The 13,507-nt window shown below is 31.8% G+C and overlaps 1 protein-coding gene across 1 annotated transcript in view; it reads left to right on the top strand.

Moving 5' to 3' along the window:
* The first annotated feature begins 320 nt into the window (after positions 1 to 320).
* LOC131849360 (uncharacterized) overlaps positions 321 to 13,507 on the top strand; it is a 102,632-nt gene continuing 89,445 nt past the window's right edge. Inside the window, exon 1 of the mRNA XM_059199430.1 lies at positions 321 to 381. The gene's annotated coding sequence lies outside the window, so the exon portion shown is untranslated. The remainder of the gene's footprint in view (positions 382 to 13,507) is intronic.

Here is a 13,507-nt window from a genome sequence, read left to right as displayed (position 1 = left end):
CAGATTTGTCGAGGGAGAGCATAATATTTTTATAAAAATCAACATTATAGTTAAGTACATACGAAAACAGAAAAGTAGTCGGTCCCGATTCTATGTTATGGAGGGTTGAGGGTTGAGGGTAACTCGCCTGCGCGGCGCCGAGGCCCCTACCCCCGCGCCCCTCCCGCACCCCGCACTCAGTCATAACCAACCCTTGGGGGGGAGACGTCGTTCTTCACAATTTTTCCGCTTCCACAGCAAATAATAAACGCAAGTGTTCGAATTTCAAACGTGTTTGTATCACAAGTGAGAAGTGATAACTGAAAGTGTGGTGTGGTGTCGGTGAAAGTGAGTTATGCACTTATGATTTACACTTGAAGTGGATTCGACAATGTGCATCACGTAAGTGTTTTGTATACCTACTTATGTAATGGTGTATTTTTGGATATATGTATATATATATACCTATACAATAATATACAAGTTCAATCGGTGAAATGCTGTATAGTAAAATAGCAGACAAATAAATAAAACTATTTATATTATAACCAGTAATTTTTAGAATTTAAGTCTGGAATTTATGTCGTGAAGGAAAAAATGTTTTGCTGTTTGTGGGTTTATATTAAGATTTCTATTAGTTATGGTAGGTAGGTATATGAAAGTGTTATTTGTATAAACTATTTGGGAAAACTCTGTAATATACTTTATATTATAATTATAACCGTAATTTCCATTAGTAAATATTTATTCAATAATAATTATATTTGATGAGAATTTTTACAGCGTCTTTGACGATTAAATTCCATTTTATGCCGTTTTGAAAGAGTTGACGGACCTTTTTAGTGAATTTTATAAAAAGAACGCCTATTCTAAATTTTAAATTTAGAATTGTCAGTTGTGTATTAATAGATCAATCGGTCAATTCTGCATCAATTTACGTGCAAACATTTCAATTTTCCAACCCTCGAAGGAACTAATGGGCATCATGGGCCCCATTAGTAGTAATGGACCCTGTCTGTTCGACTTTCACTCGGCTCCCAGTACATTAAGCCTGATTAACCGTAATAAATCGTGACCTTGTTTCATCCCCATTCTTTCATCCGTATAACTTTGACATAGGCTGGATCATCATTCCATCATAATTTAAAAAAAACAGACGAACAATTTAAGCTTTTTTTTATGTGATAGAAATGGCAAACAGACTGATTGATTACCTGATGACATGGTGGTAATCATCGCCTAAATGTCTATGAACAACACATTTTTATTTGACTCACATGTTATGCATATTATGATCTATCTATACGGTCAAATCCAATTGAATTCATACAGCCATTTAATGATAATAGAGTAATAAACTTATAGACTTTTAAATTTAGAATAATAATAATCTTTTGTTCATCAATATACAGTACAATTCAATACAAAAAACCCTGGCTTTCGATATAGGTAAACGTGTGACACGAAAGCCAGTTCTCTCCTACATACAATTTAGGTATATTTACAGATAGTTGTGTACCTAAAGGGATGAAAAAAGATACTAGTAGGACTTTCGTTTAATAATAATACTATATACTCACTAATCTTTGAATTAATGTTCACACTTAGTTAATAGGGGCTGTGTAAACCCCATAGGTGTTTTCACTCTTTGTAATACCCGGCTATAGAGCGATTAGGGATCCGATAGGTACATACCAGGGTAATAAATGAAAAGGTTTTACTAAACAATAGAAAAGGGTAAGTTTGCCTCAAAGATTTTATTTCCTAACTTTACCTCTCACCAATATATAAAGGGTAAACCTTTTCTAGCTGTCTACCTGTTACAATTTCATGATTAAGTAATGAGAGTGTGGAATAATAGGGTATTAACAATTTGTTTGTGAAAGATTAAGATAACACCGTATTTTACAATGTTATTTCTGATGTAACGACATCAATTCTTACATGTTCTTCTCCGAAATTCAACAATTACAAAATGAAAGTTTTACATATTTTCAAAATTTAAATGTAAATTCGTAGAACTAAATAATTTGAAAAAGGAACGTTTCTCGCTTTAAACATTTAGTTTCATTGGCTAATTTTAAATTTCAGAATTACATTTGAAAATCTTTCTCATTTTATTAAATTTGTAAGTTCAGAAAGGCTTTAAATGTCTCAAATTTATGTAAATTAGTGCCATGTTATAGAAATTCGAAGAACGAATAATTTTATTTTAGTTACTACTTAGATGTCAATTAAACATTGTTAATGATTATTTAATATATGATTTTCTCAGAAAATGTTTTAATTTTAATGAGTACGTTGAATAAATATCGAGCATAGCAGTTTCTATAAGTAAATATAATTAATATATTACTGTTGTATTGGATTTCAATCTGTTGTATGACTTAATTATGGTCTTGTATGAGTTTCGAAGAGATTTATTTGACAACTAGCTGCAGCCGCGACTTCATCCGCGTGGAAACCTTATTTTTATAAAATAAAACTAAGCTAAGTTACTCCTTATTACATCAGTTACCTGCCAATAAAAGTCCCGTCAAATTCGGTCCAGGCATTTCAGAGATTAGCTGGAATAAACATACAAACAGACATACAGACAAAAAATGTAAAAATGTTATTTTGGTGTATGTATCGTATTTATATTCATATGCATGTAGTAAAAAACGATTATTTCAATATTACACACCGACATTCCAATTTTATTTATATGTATAGATGTATTATTTATTTATTGATTACAAACATAAAATGACTTTGATCAACTTCAACAGTTGCCAAAGTCTGGAAGCCTATGTGTAATAAGCCGGTCAGATCACTCGAAGGTTTCCCATATAATGTAATAATAATCTGCAGATAGATTACCTAAAGCAAAATCGCTATTTTTATCTGTTATTACGCTTACTTCTTCTTAACTATTTTATTTTGGGTATCACTAGAGTAAGCAAGCAACGATACAAGAATTATACTGGCTTGAGATTTTCATTTTCAAAAGGCGGTGGTCTTATCGCTAGCAAGTAATTCCTTACAGACAGGCTTATTAGGTAAAGAAAAGTTACAAAAAGTGGTAGCTTAATCATACATATATATGGGTAATAAACTAATAATAAAGTAGTTGACACACGAATACAAATGTTCACATTGAGCTTCAAATAATAAATCTGATTTTAATTTGCAAACGGAAACAAACCTAATTGTAAATGTAATGAATATTAAATTGTAACGGGCAAATTTGGAGGTGCAAATAGGGGTAATTAGAGGGGACAATTTCATATAACATTGCCTACTACATCGTTGGCTGGTTATTAACTTAGTGTGGGATTATGTATAGAGCAATTGTAGATTGACTGTGGCAGGTATATAGTAGCACATACATATTAGCTACGTAGTGAAGTATAGTTTCATTAAACGGTGATTATATGAAAGAAAGAAAGAATAAAGAAAGAAAGAAAGAAGAAAAAAAGAAAGAAAGAAAGAAGAAAGAAAGAAAGAAAAATATTTATCAGTTGTTACGGGTACAATCCCCTAGTAAAGTCCATACAATTACCTACTTGTAGTTACACAATCGGCATGGATACAGCTATTATTTTCGGAAAGGATGTCCCAATTATTTCCAAAAATTGATGACTCAAAATAACGGCATCCAAGAGATACTAGAACATACGACGACAGGTGGACGGACACTCTAGATTTAGTCGAGCGCGAATTTATTATTGTTGTTATTTTTTAGTCGAATCAATCAAGATTCCTAATTGTAATTAGATTTACTTTCTTTATCTGAAATTCATCATCAGGCAGATATAATAAAAAAAAAAAAATTTACACTATGCGTTGAAGAGTTTTATATATATAATTAGTAATTATACATAAAAATATCTTGTTCAATATGAATAGATATCCGCTAGTAGATATAATGTCATAGAATGTCATGACCAGTGTCGCCCCGACTGTCGAGGCGTACGCGCGTTTGTAGGTGGTTATTACTGTGCTATATTTTATTGTTTTAACTACCCACATGTTTAATTTACTTAGTGAAAATGGATAGTTTTAATAGATCTAATAGTTATTTATCCAATGCAAATGAGGAGGTAATTTATAACGATTTGGATGAACAAAACACGGAAGATACTCATGACACTATTGACAATAATACCGACGAGAGAATTGTGGAAAAACGTAACCGACCCGATTCTGATGAAAGTAAAGAAGGTGAAGATGATAATGAAGGTTTCACTACGGTATTAAGACGAAAAAAACGTATACATCGCAGTTTTTCGAAGTGTAGTAACGAAAATAATGAGATAGATATGGATGAAGGTCTAAGCGACGATGATTTTTTTGAGGTATGTCTATTTTCTAAACAAACACTTCCTAAACAGTTTGGTATGGCAAAATTACTAAAAGCAGACAACATTACAAATATTTTGAAAATTAAATATAAAGGACCTTTTAAGTGCTTCATAACTTTAAAATATAAACTAGATGCCGAAAAATTACTGAAGTGTCAAAAATTATCCGAATTAGACGTTAGATGTCAATACACGTCCCAACTAGATTTTACCTATGGTATAGTGAAGGAAATAGATTTAGACATAGAAGAAAAAGAAATGTTGGAAACTTTTGAAAGTATTTACGAGATAAGCTCTGTACGTCGATTAAAACGACTGGATGCGATGGGAAAATGGATAGATAGTACAGCAGTTCGTTTCTGCTTTAAAAGTAATACCTTACCTCCACATATCGTTGGATATGGGTGCCGGTTTAAGGTAGAAAAATACATTTTTCCCGTATCGCAATGTTCAACTTGTTGGAAATTTGGTCATATGAAGCGTTTTTGTCCAACTAATAAAATTAAATGTGCAAAATGTGGAGATGATCATGATAAATGCGATACGAATATTTTTTTTTTTGTATTAATTGCAAAGGTAAACATTTGGCTATTGACAAGAGTTGCCCTATGTACTTAAAAGAGAAATATATTAGAAAAATCATGAGTGATAATAACTGGTCATATAAGAAAGCACTGTCTGTATATTTACAAGAGTTGTCAAGCGGCAAAGAACTACGTGTCATAAGTACTCAAGCTAATGTTTCAGAAGATTCCGTAACATATAAACAAGATTATCAGAATTCCAGTGCTGCTAAGCGCTCATACAGTGAAGTAACGAAGAATATAAATGAAAACGAAGAGACAACTTCTGTAATACTTAATTTACCGTCTAAGTCGAAACACAAGAAGAAAAAGGAAAAAAAGCAAAGAAATTCTAGTAACTTAATAGAAGAAAGAGCAGAGGAAGAACTTAGTTCAGAAGAGAATTCCTCTGACAAAGATGATAGTGGAAGAGATAGAACAAAAGAACGCAAAAATATCTCGACATTTTACAAAATTTATTATAAAATCAAACAAATAATTCTGTCAGAATCATCATTTGAAAAAAAAATCACATTCAGTATTAAAATTATCATAGAAGAGTTTATGCATTGGTGTTTCAGATATGTTAAAGAAGGAGAGTTGTTAGAATCAGTAATTAATATTATCAAAGGTGGATCATAATAAAACCTTTAATATTAACATTTTACAATGGAATGCACGAAGTTTACAGCCAAAGTTAGTAGATTTTGAACTTTTATTAAATCGAGAAAAAATTCATATTGCGGTTATTAGTGAAACATGGTTGGAGCCTGAATCATCTTTACGCGTTACCGGGTATAATATTTATAGAAAAGATAGGTCAGACTCATATGGTGGAGTAGCAATATTTTGTCATAAATCTATAAAATCATGTTTATATACAATAAATGTTAGTAACCCAGACATAGAAATCATACATATTAAGATTCTAAACTGTAAATTAGTTAAACATATAGTTTCTGTCTATTGTCCCTCATCGGTCCATACTACAAGAAGTGACTGGGACGAAATTTTTTCGCAATTTACGGAACAATCATTAATAGTTGGCGACTTCAATGGTCATCATACCAATTGGTCGACGAAATCAGACAGCAGAGGTAATTTCTTGTACGATAGTTCTATCGAATATGGTCTTATTTCACTTAATGATAACAGGTCTACACGTATTAAATTAGTAGATGGTATTACACATAAAACTTCGCCAGACATCTCTTTTTGCTCCACAGATATATCTATGAATTTTAATTGGGACGTCACCAATGAAAATTTAGGAAGTGATCATAATGTAATTAAACTATGCTTCAAATATCAAGACTATGTACATATTGCTAATAGAAGAAACTTCAGAGCTGCTGATTGGATAAATTATAAAAATGAACTTCACTCTGATTTCTTTAGAAATATTCCTGTAACAAATAATGTACAGATTAGGTATGATTATTTTTTGGATCAAATAACTAAAGCTACCAATAATAATGTACCATTTATTAAAATTAGTAATAACCCTATCTCAAATTTTCAAGTTAAACCATATTGGAACCAAGATCTGTCTAAAGCAATAGCAGAAAGGCGTTTAGCACTTAAAATTTTTCGGAAAAATCCCACTGATGCTAATAACGCCCGTTTAAAATCTAAAATAGCAGAAGCTCAACGGTTAATTCGCAGAGCAAAATCAAATAATTGGTATAGTTTTTGTGATAGTATTAATGAAAACACTTCGGTATCAGAAATGTGGAGAAAAATGAAATGGATGAAAGGAAACAAACACGCGCGTCAATGTTTTCCGGATAAACAAAAGAGAAACTTAATAGATTCCTTAACGCCTGACTACACTGTCCAGTTGTGCCCCCCTATAAATTCAGATAATCCTAAATTAGATGCAAACTTTACTAAACAAGAATTAGAAATTTGTTTAAAATATAAAGATACTGCCCCCGGTAGCGATGAAATTACATATTCGATGGTTTATCATTTACCGGATAATGCTAAGCTTTATTTATTACAGTTATATAATTTGATATTTAGTTCTGGACATGTTCCTAAACAGTGGAAAGATATATTGATTATACCTATTCCAAAACCTAACGATCCAGGTAATAAGTTACGACCAATATCTTTACTATCCTGCTTATGTAAAATTTTTCACTCAATGATTAAAAATCGCCTTGAATGGTATGTTGAACATAATAAGATTTTATCAAAATATACAAGTGGATTTAGACGAGCTCAATCTTCCTTAGATGCATTAGTACGTCTTGTTTCTAGCATATATAGTGGTTTTTCCAAAAATCAACAAACTATAGCATGTTTTTTAGATATTGAGGGTGCTTATAATAACGTCCAGGTAAACGCAGTTATTGATAAATTAGATAAATGTAATGTAGGAGTTAAAATTTGTACATATTTGTGGGAGTATTTAAAAGAAAGGCATCTCCTTATAAAGTTAGACGAAGACGATAATTTTTATTCGAGATGGGCATACAGAGGAATTCCTCAAGGTGACCCCATTTCTCCCCTTTTGTTCAACATCGTGACAGTTGAAATTTCTCGCAGTATACAGAATACATATATCTGTCAATATGCAGACGATTTTGTTATTTACTCTAATAAAAATTCGTTAATAGACAGTACTAGCAGAATCCAAAGTTCTCTTAATGTTATTCTTACATTACTGCAAGATTTGGGTTTGGAAATATCTGTAAATAAAACTAAACTATGTATTTTTTCGAGAGGTCGTAAATGTAATAAGGCTATTATTAATGTAAATGGTAGTGCACTGAAATTAGTAGACAAAGTTAGATATTTGGGTATGTGGCTCGATGCACGTTTGCGTTGGGGAAAGCATGTAAATGAAGTCTTTCAGAAGTCTCAAAAGTATATATCTTTATTGAAAGTTCTTGCTGGGTCAGGGTGGGGATTACATCCTTCACACCTACGTAAACTTTACATATGTATCATACGTAGCAGGTTAGACTATGGAGCATTTTTGTACGATAACGCTGCATCTACTCACGTGTCCAAATTGGATAAGCTTCAAAATCAAGCTTTGCGTATAGTAGGAGGTTTTATCAAATCAACTCCCATACATGTGATGGAGAGTGAGCTTTGTATACCACCTTTATTCATTAGAAGGCAATACCTAGCTTACAAATTTTGTTTAAAAATTAAATGCTTGTCTGACAGCATGATAAAATTGTCTTTATCTAAATTGTACACACTATGTAATGAAAGGTATTGGAATAACAAAAAGAAGCCATTGTTAGCGTTAATTTTCAACGAAATGGAGGATGAAATTGTACAATCGTCAAATCTTGTAAATGTGTTCTCTCTTGATGTCTGGGTATCGTATATAAATCTTTCAAATGTAATTAAATTAAAGTTAGATATGTTACAAATGGCTAAATCTAAATATGAACTTAATAATTTAAGAGTAGATGTAACTCAAGAACTTTATCAAAAATATCAATATTGGCATACAATATGGACTGATGGATCTAAAAATAAACAAGGATTAGGTGCAGCTTTTTATGTTCCAGAGTTAAAATATTATGAAATGTATAAAATGAATTCTTATATTTCTATTATGACAGCTGAACTTTATGCAATATCCAAAGCATTAACATACGCTTTCAAATTAAACCAGAAAAGAACAGTGATCTTTACAGACAGTAAAAGTGCGTTGCATCACATATTAAAATGTAGATCTGGAAAAATCGGAGTAGATATAGCATTCATAATTCTTAATCAAATTAATGAGTTTCTTAATAAAGGCATGTGTTTGATATTGCAGTGGGTACCAGCACATATAGGTTTGACAGGAAATGAGAAGGCTGACATGTACGCAAAACAAGCTATAGAAGAAGGATTAAATACTGAAATCTTACCTAGTCACTATGAAATTTTTAGAAAATATAAGCGCATTAGTCATTATAAATGGAAAACTTATTTTGATGAAAGGTCAAAAAGTAAGGGTATTTGGTATAAAAGTTTACAATGTGAGCCTCCTCATGTACCCTGGTTTCATTTCATTAAGTACAATAGGAAATTAATTGTCACAGCATTAAGGCTGCGTTCCGGACATTATCCATTAAATTCATTTGCCTTTTTAATGCATAAATCGAATTCCCCCAACTGCGAAACATGCAATACTATAGAAGATCTGCATCACATATTAATGGAGTGTGTCCGAGACGCTGTTAAAAGGGAATTGTTTTTGAAAAAATTTGGACTGAATCGGCTTGATGTTGGTATGTACCACGGTATACTATCTGATCCTGTATCATCGCCAGCAAAATTTTTATTTTCATTGTGCAGTAGAAGATAAGATTAGTAATAAGATACGATGGGACTGGCATTATCATATTATGATAAAAGTCCCTAAATAAATGTAAGAATAAAAAAAAAAAAAAAAAAAATGTCATGACAGAAAAACTAAAAGAAAATATGTGTCTATAAAAACCCTCACCATATATTTACTGTGAAGTAGGCAAGATCAAGACAATGTTGTCTCATTTACGTTTTATTAGAACGTTTACTGCGTAACACACAATATCGGTATATCGATATGTATAAACGATAATGACACGACTAAAAACAAAACCAAACATTAAAGAAATGCAAGTTTCAAATTACCATTACCTTTGTATAAAACGTGTTACTTATCGCCTTTGTCAGCAGCTCAGGATAAGGGCTTCATTAGTGACAATCCTGATATATTGGTATGGATGGCAACCCTAGTCACTGTAGATAAATAGGGGCGGGGGTGGAAAAAATGCCTTTGTATCCCTCAACGCCCTTCAGCCACCCAGAGGCTTACTTGGCGTACTATCTTCGGGTATTTGCGGAGATGTTAAGGGCTGAATTTATGTATACAAAAGACGATTTTCACTAATAGATCTTATTGCCTCTCTCGGCATGGTTCTGTATTATTAATAATTATTATAGTTAAACAACAATCACGCTATTCTTAGAATGAGTAGTAGCGTAACGTAAACAGTTTGGGTTAATTACTTCATGTGTGAATTAACAATTAATAACAAGTTTGTTGTTTCGTAAACAATAACGGAAATACGGAACGGTATGAATAGAAACAACGTTTAAAGTCTACGAAATAGGAAATCTCTCTCTCTCTCTCTCTCTCTCTCTCTCTCTCTCTCTCTCTAGATTGCATGCAAAAGCAAAAAAATACAAACGTATCCGTACAAGTTTGCGGTTAACATAAAAAAATATTTTCTTCGTAGGACAAACGCCGATAAAATCACCCTCGTCTGTCGAGGACGGTTTGGAATCGTGTTTTTTATGTTACTACCGCCCTATACGGATTACAATTTCGGCCTAAAAGAATCGTCTTCAACTCAAACTCTCTTCAACTTCTATTTGAAGCTCTTTTAAAATAGAATAAAATATTGTTTTCTATTCACAGTTGTAGGAATTAATACTGCTGATAATGTAATTTCAGTGCCTTATTTCACCCTTCAACCGCAAGCTGCTTGGCAGCTGAAATAGGTGCGACAGAGGTATCCAAGCAGATGACTTTATATAATACTAGCTGACGCGCGCAACTTCGCCTACATCACATTTACTTGATATTTATCATTATATTTCGCCCAAATTATATAATATCTTTTTAAATTATATAATTTGGGCGAACCTACGCGAATAAAACCTTTTGTTCTTGTAAAAATAAAACAAATTTTTTGTACTAATGTAAAGGACTTTATTTTCCCTCCAAAGATTTAGCTCAGAATGACAAATTTAAAATTAAAGTGTTCCGTGTTATTTTTTAAAGTAGAATATATATCAGAATAACACATAGATAATAATTTAAAAAGATATTGTGTAAATAGGGAGAAATATAATGGTAACTGTCAAGTTCATAAAATCAATTTACTCTACGGATTATAAGTTGGTTACTTTATTGAAAGCAAATATTATTTGGTTATGTTGACATTTATAACTGTTCAACAATCAGATTGTTTTAACTAACCTCTCTTGAGATTAGAGTTGAACATTGTTTAGGTTAAGTGGTAATACACAGAAGAGGTGGTATCAACTGAGTGTTTTAGTTTTCAATATAATGTTACTTGGTTGATACAAATTAATTTCCTGTATTCGTTTGGTAGCATTCTTCCTTCTTCCATAATTCGGTTGACTGTTGCCATATAGATTTAAATACTGAAAACTGTACTGATAAAATATACACAAAAAGAACACTTCCTGCTTATACTAGCAGGTTATATCACAAGATTGCTAACTAGAGCAAAGGCCCTAATACTGGCATAAAACATATAGCCACTTAAATTTTGAAGAAAAAGAATTAATTTAGAACACTTCTTGTATAAGTAGGTTGTATAAGGGATTACTAACTAGAGCAAAGACCCTAATACTGCCCACTAATAAAATCATATAGCCACTTAAATTTTAAAGAAATAGATTTTATTTAGAACACTTCTTGTACAAGCAGGTTAAATCACGGGATTGAAAACTTGAGCAAAGGCCCTAATACTGGCCACTAATAAAAAGATAGTACACAACGTAGCCATTTAAATTTTGAAAAAGAAGAATTAATTTAGAACACTTCTTTTACAAGCAGGTTATATCACAGGATTGCTAACTTGAGCAAAGGCCCTAATACTGGCCACTAATGAAAACATGTAGCCATTTAAATTTAGGAGAAAAATAATGAATTTAAAAAGGTCTGCAACAAGACGGACGCTCCGAATTTTAAATAAGGAAATACTAAATTAATATAATTGTTTTAATAAAATCTACACTCGACAGTGGCTATTAAACTTTTGTATTTCTCTTCCTCTCACTTAAATTATTTTCTTCTATATATTTTATAAAATCCGCTAAAAAAAACAGCTCACAATCTATATTTTTTTTTTTATATTCTTAATACAACAATTTTTTTTTATTAATATGTGTTTGCTATTATACAGTTTATAAAACAATGTATCCATAAATAAATTACATAACTGTCACAGCTCTGGATACATTTTGTACTTATAACCTATACAAAATTTAAAATTTGAAAACATGTCTGTCTGAACAGATCTTAATGAAATTCACGTAAAGATGAAATTTATTATATACATATTTAGATATATATTATACAGTATATATTTATAGATATGAAGAATAAGTTGTACATTATAAGATGAATGTGAATAATAAATTGGAAGTATAAAGAATAAATTGGAATTATGTGTATAAATTAGCACGGATACGGATAGTTACCGCGTAGGAATTTTTGTAAACTATAGTGCAGATCTCAGTTTGTCTTATTAATCATTATTATTTCTCAGTTTTAGCACAGATAACATAATATGTTTTAGGTATTAAGTTCGCCATATATAGATTTATATATTGTATATGTGCATTAAAGTTTAAATAAATAAGGAAATATGTATATATAGTTCTATATGAACTCTATGACGAAGTTACATGTAACAACCAAGTAATATAGGATTGTTCCTTTCAAGAATTGCTTTACCTAGTCAGTACTGGATTGTCTTAAATTTGTTTGCGGTTATTTACTTCACAAGTTATGTAATAAGATGTTTATCTTTATTTATTAATTGCTGATGCTTCGAGATATTTGTTTCTTTATATATTTATTACTAGCTACGCTCGAGTTACTGAAGTCTCTGGCGGAAGATCCAAAAAAAAAACAATTTTATGAGTAAAACTAAATTTAATTAAAAAATTAATCATTACAATAATAAGTATCTTCGGATCGATGTGTGATTCGTAAGTGAAGTTATATAAAATAAAAAAAAACGGAAATGTGTACCTTTGTTGCGGGAATTGAATTGCTGACTCGACGCAGCTGTCTTTCTCGGTAGCGCACCTTGTTGCGTCATGCTTGATGGTCCAATCCGATTGCCGTTGAGGATGTGTCGTAATACTAACTATAACATCCGCTACTTTGTTTGTTACAGTGACCTTTCCTAAATAAACAAAAATATTCATAACTTAACCCAAAAAAGCAAACAAAAATGTTTAATTGTTACGTTTAAAAATGACGATACTTCCATAAAACGAGTAGTAGCTAGTATTAAATTAAAATACGAGTAAATCGATATTTACTTAATATTGGGGTTGGCTGCGTTTTTGTACAATTAACTATATTGTACAGGCAAAATGTAATTCGACATTTCATATATACATACGTTACACCGGCCCTATTAAATTGTTTGTATATAAAAATATATTATGTTATCTGTGGTAAAATATTTAAACGTCATGCACAATTTGAATACGAGGTAAAAAGGCGGAGAGTTAATTGAGTACGATCTGTTAAAATTGCCTCTTTCATGCAACCGTACTATCACCTTACAGCAATGGTATTTCCAAACCGATACGATAGTGTAGGACGCTCCGCAGCTAGGTGAAGTAACGACATACGTAGAGGTGCGGGTAATGACTAGAAGAGAAGGGTTGGGTCGTGACCAGTGGCGTGCCTTCGGAGAGGCCTATGTCCAGCAGTGGACTGCAGTAGGCTAATGACGATGATGATATTGAAACCTTCAAGAGCTTATTCCTTTTTAAACGGCCGACAACGCAAATCTTGCGGGTACACATGGGCGGCGGTAATCGCTTACCATCAGGTGAGCC

This window comes from Achroia grisella, unplaced genomic scaffold (genome assembly GCF_030625045.1).
Source record: "Achroia grisella isolate CSIRO2021 unplaced genomic scaffold, CSIRO_AGI_Agris_v1 utg1110, whole genome shotgun sequence".
Taxonomy (NCBI): domain Eukaryota; kingdom Metazoa; phylum Arthropoda; class Insecta; order Lepidoptera; family Pyralidae; genus Achroia; species Achroia grisella.
This window is presented reverse-complemented; position numbering and strand designations above follow the sequence as displayed.